We start from the raw sequence: 15,053 nt of genomic DNA, 5'->3' as shown, positions 1-15,053 counted from the left end.
CCCAAAAAATGTGTGTGTCAGTTTGGCTGGGTATTGTGTGATTTTCCTATATGTTGTAAATCCTGCCTCTGTAATGTTAATGAGGGAGGATGTGTGGTAGTTGTGTTAGTAAGGCAGGACTCAATCTACAAGTTCGGATTGTGTCCTGAGGCAGTCTCTTGAAATATAAAAGAGAGAAGTGAGCAGAGAGACGGGGTACCTCATACCATCAAGAAAGCAGTGCCAGGAGCAGAGCGCATCCCTTGGACCCAGGGTCCCTGCGCGGAGAAGCTCCTAGTCTGGGGGAACATTGATGAGAAGGCTGACAGAGAGAGAAAGCCTTCCCCTGGAGCTGACGCCCTGAATTTGGACTTTTAGCCTACTTTACTGTGAAGAAATAAATTTCTCTTTGTTAAAGCCATCCACCTGTGGTATTTCTGTTACAGCAGCACTAGATGACTAAGGAAGCATTCTCTGATGAAATCTAGTACAAAGACACCCTGAGTAGGCATCTTCCTACTCAGTATTTTTGGGGGGCCATAGAAAGGCCCACTTACCCTAAATGCCTCTTTTCAAGTGTGCCATGATTCCTGAAATTCCTCTTATTAGAAACATAGTCCAGGCCTAGCATGCAGTCTCTAGGATACTCCAAGAAAACACAAATGTGAATTATTGAATCATCAGCTACCTTATTTGTAGCCATTCAGGCCCTGGCAAGGCTCACACTATCAGAGGACAGGACTTGGCAGGCAGGTCATTCACTGGCAGGAGTAGAGAGTAGGGTGAGAAATTCTGTGTCCTAGGCCCAGTTCTGCACTAATTGGTGGTGTGATCTTGAGCAAATCACTTTTCCTCATCTGTAAAATGAGAGCATCCCTTTAGATGGCCTTTAAGTTCTGTTTCATCTCAGTCTATACAATGGGGTATAAGAAAAATAAATGGGTTCTGCATGGTGGGGAGAGGGCACTGTTGTGGGAGAGAGACTTACAGTTGGGAAGAAGTGAGTGTGCCAGTGCCTGCTGAAGTGAGGAGGAGTGGAGAGAAAGGATAGGAAGGCCAACCTTTTGGCTTACCATGTTACCTAGTTTGTCCAGAGAGCCCCAGGTAAGCTCCTGAAAGTAGAGCCCTGGACTGAAGATGTCACCTGAAAGCCTTGTTTCTCAAGGGGAAAAACTTGGCCTTTGCAGCAAAAGGGGAACCCACAGGGAGAAGTATCAGCCAGAAGTTCCCTTCCTTCCATATTTATTGGGCAGTTCTGGGTCCTTGCTCTCAAGGAGCTCACTGGAAGCTGGTAAAATGGAAAACTTAAAATGCCACAGAAGAGCTTCTGGAAGTGCTGTGGTAGAAACAAGAACACAATGCCCTGGAGTGAGAAGAGGGAGGGCTTTGGGGCTGCTGTAAAAATTTCATGAATAAGAGAAAACTATTTTATAAGTTATGGAAAAGTACTTTGTCAACTGTAAGGGTCTAGACGAAGGGTAATAAATGCAGAAGCCCCCATTTTCACCTTTCCTTTATAGCACATTTCCTTGCTGTCTCCACTTCCTCACCTCCTGTTCACATCTGGATCCCACACCAGTCAGAGTGTCAGCCTCATTCCCCCACTGAAACTGCTCTTGCCTGCTTCAGTGTCAGCTCCTCAGAAGCCTGCCCTGACCACCCTATTCAAAATGGCATATCTCTCTCTATCGCCTTACCCTGCTTTATTGTTATTTGTAGCTTATGGCACCCCTGGCATTATGCTTGTCAGTGGGCAAATGATATTCATTTAATGCATCTATTCATTCATACTATAGTGATTATGAGTATGGTCTCTGGAGCTAGACTGTCTGAGTTTGAAATCTGCTCTGCCACTTGCCAGTTGTTGGACCTTTGACACATTACTCTTTGTGCCCTGTCTCTTATTTGTAAAGGAAATAACCATCGTGCTCACTCAGAGGGTGTTTAAGGATGAAATGGACTAATACATATAAAGCCCTGAGAACAGTGTCTGGCACATCTTATGTGCTGTCTATGTAAGTGTTACTTATTATCTGACTTATCTGTTCAGTAACCCTATTTAGAAAGGGAATAAGGTCAACATTGTTCTGGATGCTCACTGTGGTTTGCTAAACATGAATAAAGTAATCTTTTCAGATTCACCCTTTTTTGAGTTTCTTTTTCATATCATTCCTCTTCTCTGCCTCCCATTATGTTATTTTAGATATGAACACCTGCTTCAGTTACCCATCAGCCAGCTCTAACCCCTCATGAATTTTGTATTTAAAATCCACATTCACAAATCTTATTAGGACATTTAAGGTGGTTTGATTTGTTTGTCTTTACTAGAAAATGGGTATATTTTCATTAGACATAAACTGAAGAAAGGAATATTCTACTGCAGCTGGCAGGACTTGAGTTTGGTATCTATAAAACCTCTGAATTTTGGGAGCCAAAGCCTTCAGATGAGGACTGAAGATTATTAATAATAGCAATCGAACCAAAACCAAACTCATTGCTGTCGAGTCAATTCTAACTCATAGCAACCCTACAGGACAGAGTAGAACTTCCCCAAAGGGTTTCCAAGGCTGTAAATCTTTACAGATGCAGACTGCCACATCTTTCAAGGGAGTGGTGGGTTCAAACCATCGACCTTTAGGTTAGCAGCCAAGCACTTAACCACTGCACCACCAGGGCTCCTAATAATAGTAATGGTTAATGTGTATTGAGTGCTTACTGACTGCCAGGCAATAGGCTGAGTTTTAGTATGTGGATTACCTCACTGATCCTCATAGATATTTTACTTGATGGCTAACCTGTCCATTTTACAGATGAGCAAATCAAGGAGCAGAGAATGTAAGTAAGTAACTTGGCAAAGTTCTTGTAGATATCAGTGATGACTCTGTGACTTAAATCCAGTCTCTATGATGCCAGTGCCTGAGCTTTGACCATTAATTGATGGCCATCATTTGCCATTATAGGATTATGAGGAGTGAAAGACAAATTTTGAATCTGAAAAATCAAAACAGAAACAAAAATGAAAAATCAGATGGTATAACTGCCATGAATAAACAAAAAAATTATATGTAAAGACAGTTTCAAGATTATTACAGGAATCCTAGCATGATTAGTCTTCCATCTTTACTTTAAAAAATATATGTACATATACCCGCATGTGTCTGTCAGTTTGTCATACTGTAGTAGCTTGTGTGTTGCTGTGATGCTGGAAGCTATGTCACTAGTATTTCAGATACCAGCAGGATCACCCATGGTGGACAGGTTTCAGCTGAGCTTCCAGACTAAGATAGACTAAGAAGAAGGACCTGGCAGCCTCCATATGAAAAAATTAGCCGGTGAAAACCTTACTGATAGTAGCAGAACAACTGTCTGATAAATAGTGCCGGAAGATGAGCCCCTCAGGTTAGAAAGCGCTCAGCATAAGGCATAACAACAATTGTGACGATGGCACAGTGTTATGTTCTGTTGTACATGGGGTCACTATGAGTCGGAACCAACTCGACAGCACCTAACAACACAATATACATGTATATATTTACACATATATATCATACCCAGAAAAACCAAACCTGTTGCCGTCGAGTCAATTGCAACTCATAGTGACACTATAGGACAGAGTAGAATTGCCCCATAGGGTTTCCAAGGTTGTAATCTTTGTGGAAACAGACTACTACATCTTTCTCCTGCAAAGCTGTTGGTGGTTTCCAACCGCTGACCTTTCAGTTAGCAGTTGAGCAGTTAACTACTATGCCACGAGGGCTCCTTAATATACCACATGTATGTTAATAATTAATCTACATAATGAAAACAACACATTGATATTAATTCAGATTCTTTTTTATTATGGTAAATATATCTGTAACAAAACATTTGCCATTTTAATGTTCTTCATATGTATGTGTCAGTGACATTGTGTTTGTGCAACCATCACCATTACCCGTTTTGAAAGTTAAGACATCACCATATTTCCTCTTTGTTATTTGGGATTGTGAAGTCTAAATGGGACACCACAATGTACACTTCCCCTTGAATCAAAAAATGACCTGCTGTTTTTAGAAGAGAGAAAAGGAAACTAGTGTCTGAGCCAGACATTTCATCATTTTCCTTTCTCACAAACAGCAACTGTGTGTGCTCCAGTCTACCAAGCTGTGCGTGGACAGGTAGTGTTTTAGGTGCTAGAGATACATCCATGAACAAGACAGACACAACCCTTCCCCCTTTGGAGCTTACATTCTAATTGGAGAATATGAACAGTAAAAGAGTATACATGAGTATAATGTAAAATATGTCAGATGGTGAAACTTTATGGAGAAAATAAATCAGAAAAGAGAGAAAAGAGAGTGCTTTGTGGGGCAGTTTTCGATTTAAAATAGAATGATCAGGGAAAGGCCTCACTGAAAAGGTGATACTTGAACAAATACCTGAGGGAGGTGAGGGAGTGAGCCTTGGGGGTACCTGGGGAAAGCGTTCCAGGTAGAGGGCATAGTAAGTGCATAAGCTCAGGGAAGGCCAGAGTGGCTGGAGGCAGATGAGGTTGAGGAAGAGTAATGGGAGAGGAGGTCAGAGAGAGAATGGATAGGGGCACAGATCCTGGAAGAACTGTAAGCTATTGTAAAGACTTTGGCTTTAACCCTTGGTAAGGTGAAAAGTCAAAGATCCTCTTGGCTGAGGCACCTGGAAGGACAGAGTGCCATTAACTGAAATGACCCTTTACTGAGGGCAGAGTTGCGGGGCGGAATATAGGAGCTCAGTCTGGGGCATGCTAAGTTTGGAAGCCCATTAGACATCCTAGTAGAGATGTTGAGTAGGCAGCTGGCTATGAAAGTCTGGTGTTCAGGGCTGGAGATATATGTTTGGGAGTCATTAACGTGTGGATTGTATTTAAATCCATGAGGTTGAATGACAGCACCAAGAGAGTATAGACATTGGGGTCTAGGAATAAACGTTAGGCACTCCAAGAGTTGGGGAGATCAGGAAGTAGCAAAGGAGATGCTGAAGGACCAGCCAATGAGGGAGTGGATAAGCTAGAAGAGAGTAGTTTCTTGGAAGCCAAGTGAAGAAAATGGTTCAAAGAGGAGGTGGGTCAACTCTGTCAAATGCTGCTGATCTGTCAATTAAGATAAAGACCAGAAATTGACCACTGGATTTAGCAATGGCCACTGGAGGTCATTGGTGCACTTACAGTGAAAGCTGACCATTGATTAATGCTGTCTGTCAGGGCTTTCTCTGCAAAGTGGATATTTTCTACTCAGTTCTCCACTCTGAGGCTTAGATTCAACCATTTCTTTTTTTTACCATCAGCAAAACTAAGTTTCTACACACCTGTCATCATAGATGCGCAGTTTTAGACCTGAGAGATATTCTAGTCCAGTTGCCTTGTCTTACAGCTGAGGAGAACAAGGCTTGGGCAGGTTAAGCAATACAAGCAGGTTTGCTCCTGGTAGAACCAGAACAACAGTTCAAGGCTTCATGAATGCCAGGCCTGTTTTGTCTGTCACAGCTAGCCTGCTCTGCTTCCAAGTGCTGACAGTCAGAGGTAAATTCTGGAGCTAGAGAGAGTGGCTCCTTTCTGGTCCCTCCAACTCCTACTGCTTTCTCCTCCTATAGGCTTGTTGAGCATAAACAGAACACTGTTTCAGAATACTTCGGAGTTCTTCAAAATTGGGCTGGAATCTCAGTTCTTCCATGCCCTAGCTGGATGACTTTAGGCAGGCTTCATCTCCTTGAGCCTCATTTCTCCATCTGCAAAATGATAATCATGGCACTTATCCATGGAATTATAAGAATTTACCTCTTGCCTGTAAAGCACTTTGCACAGTGGCAGTACATAATGAGTGTACTGTATTGGTGGCCGCTAGAATTTTTAGGATATTTTTATAGGTTTTCAGGGCAGTGCTCTTGTTAAAACCATCTTTAGAAAGATTTTTAATTGATGCCATCACCTGGAGTGGTATGAATAGTTACACCCACAGAGCTGTTAAGATTTTCCCTAAACAGCCATCTAAGATACTCCATTGGTCTCACCTCTTCGGGAGCAAGGGAGAATGAAGAAAACAGGATACAAGGAAAGATTAGTCCAAAGGACTAATGGACCACAACTACCACTGCCTCCATGCCTCCACCAGACTGAGTCCAGTACAACTAGATGGTTCCTGGCTACCACCACTGGCTGCTCTGACTGGGATCACAACAGAGGGTCCTGGACAGAGCTGGAGAAAATGTAGGACAAAATTCTAACTCACAAAAAAGGACCAGACTTACTGGCCTGACAGAGACTGGAGAAACCCTGAGAGTACAGCCCCCGGACACCCTTTTAGTTCAGTAATGAAGTGACTCCCGAGGTTCACTGTTAGGCCAAAGATTAGACAGCCCCATAAAACAAAACGAGACTAATGGGGTACAGCAGTCCAGGGACAAGGACTAGAAGGCAGGAGGGGACAGGAAAGCTGGTAATAGGGAAGCCAAGGTTGAGAAGGATGAGTGTTGACATGTCGTGGGGTTGTTAACCATTGTCATAAAACAATATGCGTTTTGTTTAATGAGAAACTATTTTTTCTGTAAACCTTCATCTAAAGTACAATTAGAAAAAGAAAGATTTTCCCTAAAGAAGTTACCAGATGTCTCCTCCCCACCCCCCTTTTCCCCTGGTTACTGCTACTGGGGGAAAAACTGCTCCAACAAAACAGCTTAAAACAACACGCTGCATACTCAGGGCAAGTGCATCAAGCACTAAAAAAACAATACTGTTAGTTTCCAGTTTCCTGGCTTGTCATTGCTCATGCAGCGAGATAGCAGTAGGAGGCAGCAACTGGACATGTGAGGTATACCTAAGAGCTTTTTATCTGGGGGTTAGGGATGCCTTCGAGATGTTTAAGGGTTATTCTATTTAGAACATCTTTGTGGTTACTGTTAGGAATAATACAGATTCTTTTTTTCAAATGAATCTGCACCAACTCTTTTCAAAATATGTATTTGGAAAATTATTTGGTAGTGCCAATTAAGTGGTAATGTGTGGTGATTATAGACTTGTTTTCCTCAAATCAGCATCTGTTTAAAGAAATTATTGACCAACCCATACTTTTAGTAACAGCAGCAAAGCATTTCTTAGTTCCAATCTGTTTTTCTTTGTTTTGTTTTGTCAGAGCTGCTTTCTTGACAGCATGACTGTGTGTTTTTGTGTGTAGAGCAGAGCTTTAGAAAGAAGATGGCAGGGAGCATAAAGGAAAAGTGTGGATTATAGAATATTTTTCAAGATTGTTGCAGTTGTATTACTTTAAGTACATATAGGAACTTGAATTCTTCACTCCAGAGTGTTTTTGTATGTAGTATTTGTGTGGTATTTGATGTAGTGAGTACAAAGGATAAATGCATCCTCACTACTAGTTAATAGCATCATTTATTTACATTCATACAATAAATACTGGAATTCCAGTTATGTGGCAGACACTGTGCTAGCCATGGCCAGTAAATAATAATGCTGATGTCTTTTAGTTAGCTTTAGTATTATGGAAGTAACATAGAAATGGTAAAGAATGCCATGTTACAAAAGTACAGTGAGCCAGGCCATCAGTTATTTTTTGGCTGTCCTTCCTGAAAATTTTACTGCATATCCACTTATCTATGTATATGTCATCATCATCATTTTCTTCTTGTTATTTTTTTTAATACAAATGGGATTTCAAAAAGGGTTCCACCCCTTGCTTTATTCATTCAGCGCGTGTTCTTGTTAATATGCTACCCCACTGTTTTTTTTTTACAGTTGCATAGCATTCCGTTGTATGGATGTACCATACTTTAATTTTCCAGACTTCTAACTTGTTTTAAAATGGGGACAATACTTCCTGCACTACAGAGTTCTTTTTTTAGTGAGAATTACACAAAATAATGCATATGTCTACTACTTGAGTGATAGCACACAATAGATTTGCAATAAATATTAGTAGAACAGATGAATTTATCTTGTTTATTCATTTACTTTGCATATTGTTTTTCATTAATAGATAATGAAAAAATCCAGCACTAAGAATTATCACACATTTCAAATTAATGGCGTCTGTGTTAATGAGGTTTGTGTCCTATCATCTGCATCCTTAGCACCTAATTTGCACAGTGAGGTACTCAACGAGTGTCCCTTATGACAATGACAGGAATGATTCTGTTTTAGAAGAGCTGATAGGCTGTTGTCTGTCAGCACTGAGGAGAGGGGAAAGTGGTAGCTCTCTATAGGCCAACAAACCAGTACATTTCATTCTGCCTGACAGGTATTTTAATTTGAATGAAGGACAGAGGTATTAAACTCAGACATTTGAGACTCTAGAGGCATATAAACATTGGTCAGAATTGTTTCAGAGTTTGTCAAGCCTTTAGGGATCTCATTCTTCACACTCAGGAGATACACTTTGGGCTGTAGGATCTTCCACTCCCTGTGGCAGGGACCTTTATGTTTCACTTCAGGCATATCTTGGTTCAGAGACAAATGGTCTACTTCAGGGTCATCGGACAGTATAGGTGTTTTGGAAAATAACTCAGTTATTACTCATTTGCCAATCAGTCAGCACAATGCTCGGAGAGCCAATGCTGAGTTAGATACCCTACTAGCTTGCCGTTTAGAACACTGAGATGTATATGATGCAGCCTGTGTCCTGAGGAAGCTTACAGATTGTTTGGGCAGATGTGATACTAGCCCAGACAGCAAGTGGTATGGTTTATCGCAGCAATAAATAGTAAGGGCTCTGGAGTCAGACTGCCTGGGCTTGAGTCTCTAGCTGTGTGACCTTGGCAAGGTACTTCGCATTTTTGTGCCTCAGTTTTCTCATTTGGAAAATGAGAACAAAAATAGTACTTGCCTCAGTGTTATAAAAATTAAATAACTCAATACATGAAAAGTGTATGAAAGTGCCTGGCATATAGTAAACTCTCAATAATTGTTAGCTGTTGCTGTTATCTTTGCTCATAGCACCACAAAAATGGAAAGAGAGATGGTAGTAGCTACTGTTTTGTAATATGCCAGTGGCTCACAAATGCCAATCACTATACTAAGCACTTGATATGTGTTATCTCATCCAATCCTTAGAATGCCCTGTGAAGTAAGATATTTTAAAGATGAGAAACTGAGGCTCAGGGAGGTTAAGTAGCTTGCCCAAGAAAACAAAGCCAATAATTGGCAGAGCTAATTTGAACCTGTATCTGATTCAAAAACTATGTATGCTCTTTCCTCTAAACAGTGTTTCTAGGGAACAATAGAGAGAAGGAAGGAATCTTCATTTTAAAGATAAAGAATGAGGCTCAGAGCACTTAAGTAACTTGCCCAAGATCAAATGGAAACCAAGGTTTTCTTACACTAAATTTCATGGTGTTTCTAGACATTTGCAGGGCTGACATGTAAAGGTGGTCTGGGTGAGGGGTAGGACGGTAAGGGTTGTATGGAGCAGGAGAGGTTAACCAGAATGTTTTGCTCCAGAGGACAGACCCAGTACACTGAATTTAGGCTGATTTGGGCCAAATACAAAGGAAAATGTTGCTTACAAAGCTGTCCAAAATGAAACTTCCAGAAGGTCCCTGTAAGTTATAAAATCACTGGGCCTTTAAATACAAAAAGTATCAACTGTATTAGTTAGGATTAGATTCAGCGACATGTAACAGAAATCCTAACCTGATAATAACTTAAACAAGATAGAAGTGTATTTCTCTCTTATGTAAAGAAGTTTGGAGATAGGCAGTCCAGAGTTAGCTGTAGTGGCTCCATAAGGTCACCAGGGATCAAGGTTCCTTCCACCTCTCCTCTCCATGGACCCTCAGCAATGGCCCAAAAGGAGGTCTGGAACTCCAGCCATCACATCTCTATGCCAGACAGCAGGAAAGAGAATGGTGTGCCCTCTTCTTTTTAAGACTTTCCAGAAGACCCACCCAACAGGTCTGCTTACATCTCATTGTAATTAGCTACAAAGGTAGGCTGGGAAGTATAAGGTTTTAGTTGGAATTAATGTACCCAGGTAAAAATCAGGATTCTTTTACCAAGAAAGAAGGGGAGAATGGATATTTAGGGAGAGCTAGCAGTTTTCTACCACACCAACTAGCCTGATTCCTTTAGATAAACTGGAATGCAGAGATGTGTGACATGCCCAAGGCCTCCCAGCTGACTAAAGGCAGAGTAGGCACTGGTTATAGGATGTTGTCTCCTAAGCCTCTATTCGTTGTAATTCTATCCTGAATCCACATGGAGGCTGGACCAGTGCTCTGGCTTTGGGATTCTGGTGGTCTTTCATATGAAGCAATTTTATCAAATTAATAGGACCTGTTTATGCCTTTGGGGAAAGCAGACTATGGGAGGTTTGTTGTTTTGCTTATTAGTCTTACGTCCTCCAGTGTTTTTCCTGATTTACATTTCTTTTATATCCTGCCATTTTATGAATTCAATATTATACATCTCTTTAGTCTATTTAGTACCTATCGATACTTTATTGTGTGTATACTAAAGATTGCCCCAGGGCATTCAAATGCTGGTAAAGAATAATTACTGCCAGCTAGTGAAGATAAAAATGATAACACATGAACCTATGCCTAAGACAGGGGATTTGAGTGAAGTCTAGATTTGCTTCATTATTCCAGGAAGAAAATACCACTTGTTAGAATATATCCTGTTTCCTGTTTGATATCTGTTATTTTCCTATTTTTGACTTTAATTTGCTCCTTCATAGGGGAAAGTTATATTTTTTAATAAATCCATTTACTCAACAGGTCTGAAGGCATATTATGCACAATATAGATGTGTCCCAGCCATCATGGTGTTTACCAAACAGCAGAAAATACAATTACAATAAAATCTAAATCCTATAATGGGGTAATTAACGGTGCTGTAGGAATACATAGGAGAACCACCCAATCCAGTGTATGGAGATAGGGGAAGGTTTCCTGAGGAAGTAACGTTTGGGCTGAGCCCTTAAGGTGATAAGAATTAGCCACAGGAAGATTTCTCCAGGTGGATAAAACAGCACTCCTAAAGATCCAAGGATGATAGGGAATACTGGTACATTTGAGGAACTGGGAGGCATTCTGCTTAGTCGAAGACTAGGAGCAGTGGGTGCAGACTGGTCAGTTGTCTAGGTCACAAAAAGGTATATAAACCACATAAAGGATCCTTAGAGCAGTAAGATGCCATTCTAGGATTAAAACTACAGAGTGGCATCCAAGATTTGAGTTGCAGAAGGGTGGAGACATGCGGATGGGGAGTGTTTCAGTGTGTGCAGATGTCCTGAGGTGGGAAAGAGTTGAGCGTGAATGAGGAATCTAAAAGGCCAGCATGGCTGGAGTGCAGGGAGCAGGGGGAAGGGGACCTTAGTTAAGGCTGGAGATGAAGGTAGGAAGAGTAAATCACTTTGAGTTTTGTAGTCATATTAATGATTTTTTTACTTTATCTGAGAAAACTATTATTTTAGGTACTGTGTGGTGAGTGGATTGAGGACAAGAGTGGCAAGAGTTGAAGAGAGATACTAGTTGAAAGCCAATGTAGTAGTTCAGGGAAAAGAGAGATTATGACTGCTTGGACTAAGATGGCCAAGTGAAGAAAATGGAGAGAAGTGGACCAATTTGTATAAAATTTGAAGAACTTGATAAACGGCAAGGGAAGGGATTAAAAGGAGAGCCAGGCACTTATGGCCAGGTTGATGTTTGGTTATGAACATCAGAGTTCCTGACTTATGTGGTTGTTCACTGAGTAGGCTGTCTGGGAGACTAGTGCAGACTGACCTCTGGATGGTGCAATGTAGCTGTCCAAATGCTAACAAAATAACTCAGTGGATGCTTCCAGAGGAGCTCTTTACTGTTGGGCAAGAAAAAAACCCTGGAGTTTACAGTGTGATCGTATAGCTTGCTTGTTTCTTGAACTATAATCTGTATCCTCCCCTTCTCTTTTCCTTGTAACTTTGATTTGTTGGTCTTAGTTCTGACTTAGAGCAGGTAGATCAAGTGTAATCCCTCTTCCACATGACAGATGCTCCCAAGACAGCTGTCCTATTACCAAGTCTTCCTCAAGGTACACATCCCTATTCCTTCAGCCATTCCTCTTGGGGCTTGTTTTGAAACCCTTTACCAACTGTCAGTCACCTTCTTTTAGACACATTTTATTGTGTCATGTCCTTCCTAAAATGTGATAGATTGCAGCCAACTGTCACCTCGGAAACAGAGATGAAGGCCTTAGGAGAAAAGGACACACATTCTTTAAGTTTATATTTCTGGCTATAAAATTAATATGTGCTCATAGAAGAATATTGGAAAATACAGAAAAGTATAAGGATGATAATTTTAAATTCTGGTAATAATAGCACCCAGAGATAATTAGCTTATGTTTTTTAGTTTAATTTTTTCTAGTCTTTTCTATGTGTATTTATTATTATTTTTTAAATTGGTACAGATAGGGGTCTTGCTTTTATATTCAGCCTTTTCATGTTAAAAGTTCTTAACACCAACATTTAACTATTTCTAGATATAATAAATTGTTCCCAGTTTTTCAGTTTTTATAAATAAAATGCAAAAAACAAAAAAAAACAAATCTGTTACTGTTGAGTCGATTCTGACTCATAGTGACCCTATAGGACAGAGTAGAACTGCCCCATAGGGTTTCCAAGGAGTAGCTGGTGGATTCGAATGGCCAGCCTTTTGGTTAGCAGTCGTAGCTCTTAACCACTGCACCACCAGGGCTCCTAATAAAATGCAGTTGCACATAAATGAGTTGCACATCTCATCTCTTGAGGATAGATTCCTAGAATGGAACTACTGGGTGACAACATTTTCTGGGCCCTTGGTACATATGACCAGATTGTCCACCAGAACCCCTACCTCCTAACAAGGATAGTTGCACGTGTCCATTTCAGTATACTCTTGTCCAGTACAGAAGGATATAATAAGTGGAGATATAAGTCCAGAATATGAGGAAAGCAGGTGTAGTTGGATACCATTAATTCAAACTGCTAACATTTTTTAGTGCTGTGTGCTAAGCACTTGCTAAGTATGTGTCATATATTTATATCAAATACTTCTCACATCAGCTCTACACATCAGGTGCTATTACAGATGAAGGAGTAGACACATAGAAGCTAAGTGCCTTGTCCATAATCACACAGATACTTTAATGGTGAATATAATTTTGAATACAAGTAACAGAATATTTGACTTAAGATATCTTTAATTCTCGGGGAGGCATGGTCAACATGGCGGAGTAGTTAGACACTTTCTATATCCCTCTTACAACAAAGACCTGGAAAAGCAAGTGATTTGATTGAATATCTGCGAGCCCTGAACAAGGCAAGGTTAAGAAATCCATTTGAGTGATACGGGAGAGGGAGACCGTTTGGAAGAGGTGAGGAGGGCCAGAGCTGCGGCAGCGAAACTGCAGCTCCGCAGCCATACCGGTCCGCGGTGAAGCAGGCAAACAGCTGTGCAGTGCGCACGCTCGGGAAGCAGTTTCCACATCGAGAGAGACCCGGCAGCAGAGATTCTGCTTGGACATTCCGAACCAGTGAAGTGCAGCTCCCAAGAGGCTAAGATAAGTACATGCGTGCACCCTTTCGCAGGGATTAAAGAAAAAAAAAAAGCCCATTTGGGAAAAACCTCTCTCCCTTTTACCTCCTCCCTCTGCACTCTGCACCAGGAGTCTGCTGGGCCGGAAGTAGATCCCAAAAGGCACCCTGACCCACTCTTCCGGCCTTGGAGAGGGAACAAATAAGCTGCCGGCTCCCCTAGGCCAGGAACACAGGGACAGCACAGCTCCTGCTGGGCACAGGTATCAGGGGTCCGTAGACTCTGAGTGCCTTAAAACCCTGTATAGACTTGTGGGGACCCATCTCAACAGCGTTAGTCCTCACTGTACAACAGGGCAAACATCTGAAGTTTAACTTCAACTCCTTCAGCTGTGAACTGGCAGATTTGTGACCCTCAAAACAGCCCTGCCCCTTAAATAGCCACTTTTATTGATCTGCAGCAGGGGCTTCAGGACTGGTGGTAGCACCTAAAGCGCCTAGTCACCTGCTACAGGAGTCCAAGAAAAAGTGGTGTCCTTGAGTCTTTATAGCCAACAGAGTGGGGTGCTCATAGTCCGGCTGCAAAACTCACCTACCTACTCACCGTAGAGAATAGGGACACACTTTCCTTTCAGACTCTCAGACCGATATCCCTCATGAACATTGACGCAGAAATCCTCAACAAAATTTTAGCCAATAGAATTCAGCGGCATATCAAAAAAATAATTCACCATGACCAAGTGGGATTTATACCAGGTATTCAGGGATGGTTCAACATTAGAAAAACAATCAACATAATCCATCACATAAATAAAACAAAAGACAAGAACTACATGATATTATCAATTGATGTAGAAAAGGCATTCGACAAAGTCCAACACCTATTCATGATAAAATCTCTCAACAAAATAGGAATAGAAGGGAAATTCCTCAATATAATTAAGCACATTTGCACAAAACCAACAGCCAACATCATCCTGAATGGAGAGACTTTGAAAGCATTCCCCTTGAGAACTGGAACCAGACAAGGTTGCCCTTTATCACCACTCTTATTCAACCTTGTGCTGGAGGTCCTAGCCAGAGAAGTTAGGCTAGAAAAAGAAATAAAGGGCATCCAAATAGGTAGGGAAGAAGTAAAAGTATCTCTATTTGCATATGATATGATCTTATACACAGAAAACCGTAAAGAATCCACAAGAAAACTACTGAAACTAATAGAAGATTTCAGCAAAGTTTCAGGATACAAGATAAACATACAAAAATCAACTGGATTCCTTTATACCAACAAAGAGAACCTTGAAGAGGAAATCACCAAATCAATACCATTTACAATACCCCCCAAGAAGATAAAATACTTGGGAATAAATTTAACCAGAGATGTAAAAGATCTTTACAGAGTAAACTACAAGACAGTACTGCAAGAAACTAAAAGAGACCTGAATAAGTGGAAAAATATACCTTGCTCACGGATAGGTAGACTCAACATAGTGAAAATGTCAATTCTACCCAAAGCCATCTACAGATACAATGCAATCCTGATCCAAATTCCAGCAGTATTTTTTA

The sequence above is a fragment of the Trichechus manatus genome, unplaced genomic scaffold (genome assembly GCF_000243295.1).
Source record: "Trichechus manatus latirostris isolate Lorelei unplaced genomic scaffold, TriManLat1.0 scaffold00119, whole genome shotgun sequence".
Classification (NCBI taxonomy): Eukaryota; Metazoa; Chordata; class Mammalia; order Sirenia; family Trichechidae; genus Trichechus; species Trichechus manatus.
This window is presented reverse-complemented; position numbering follows the sequence as displayed.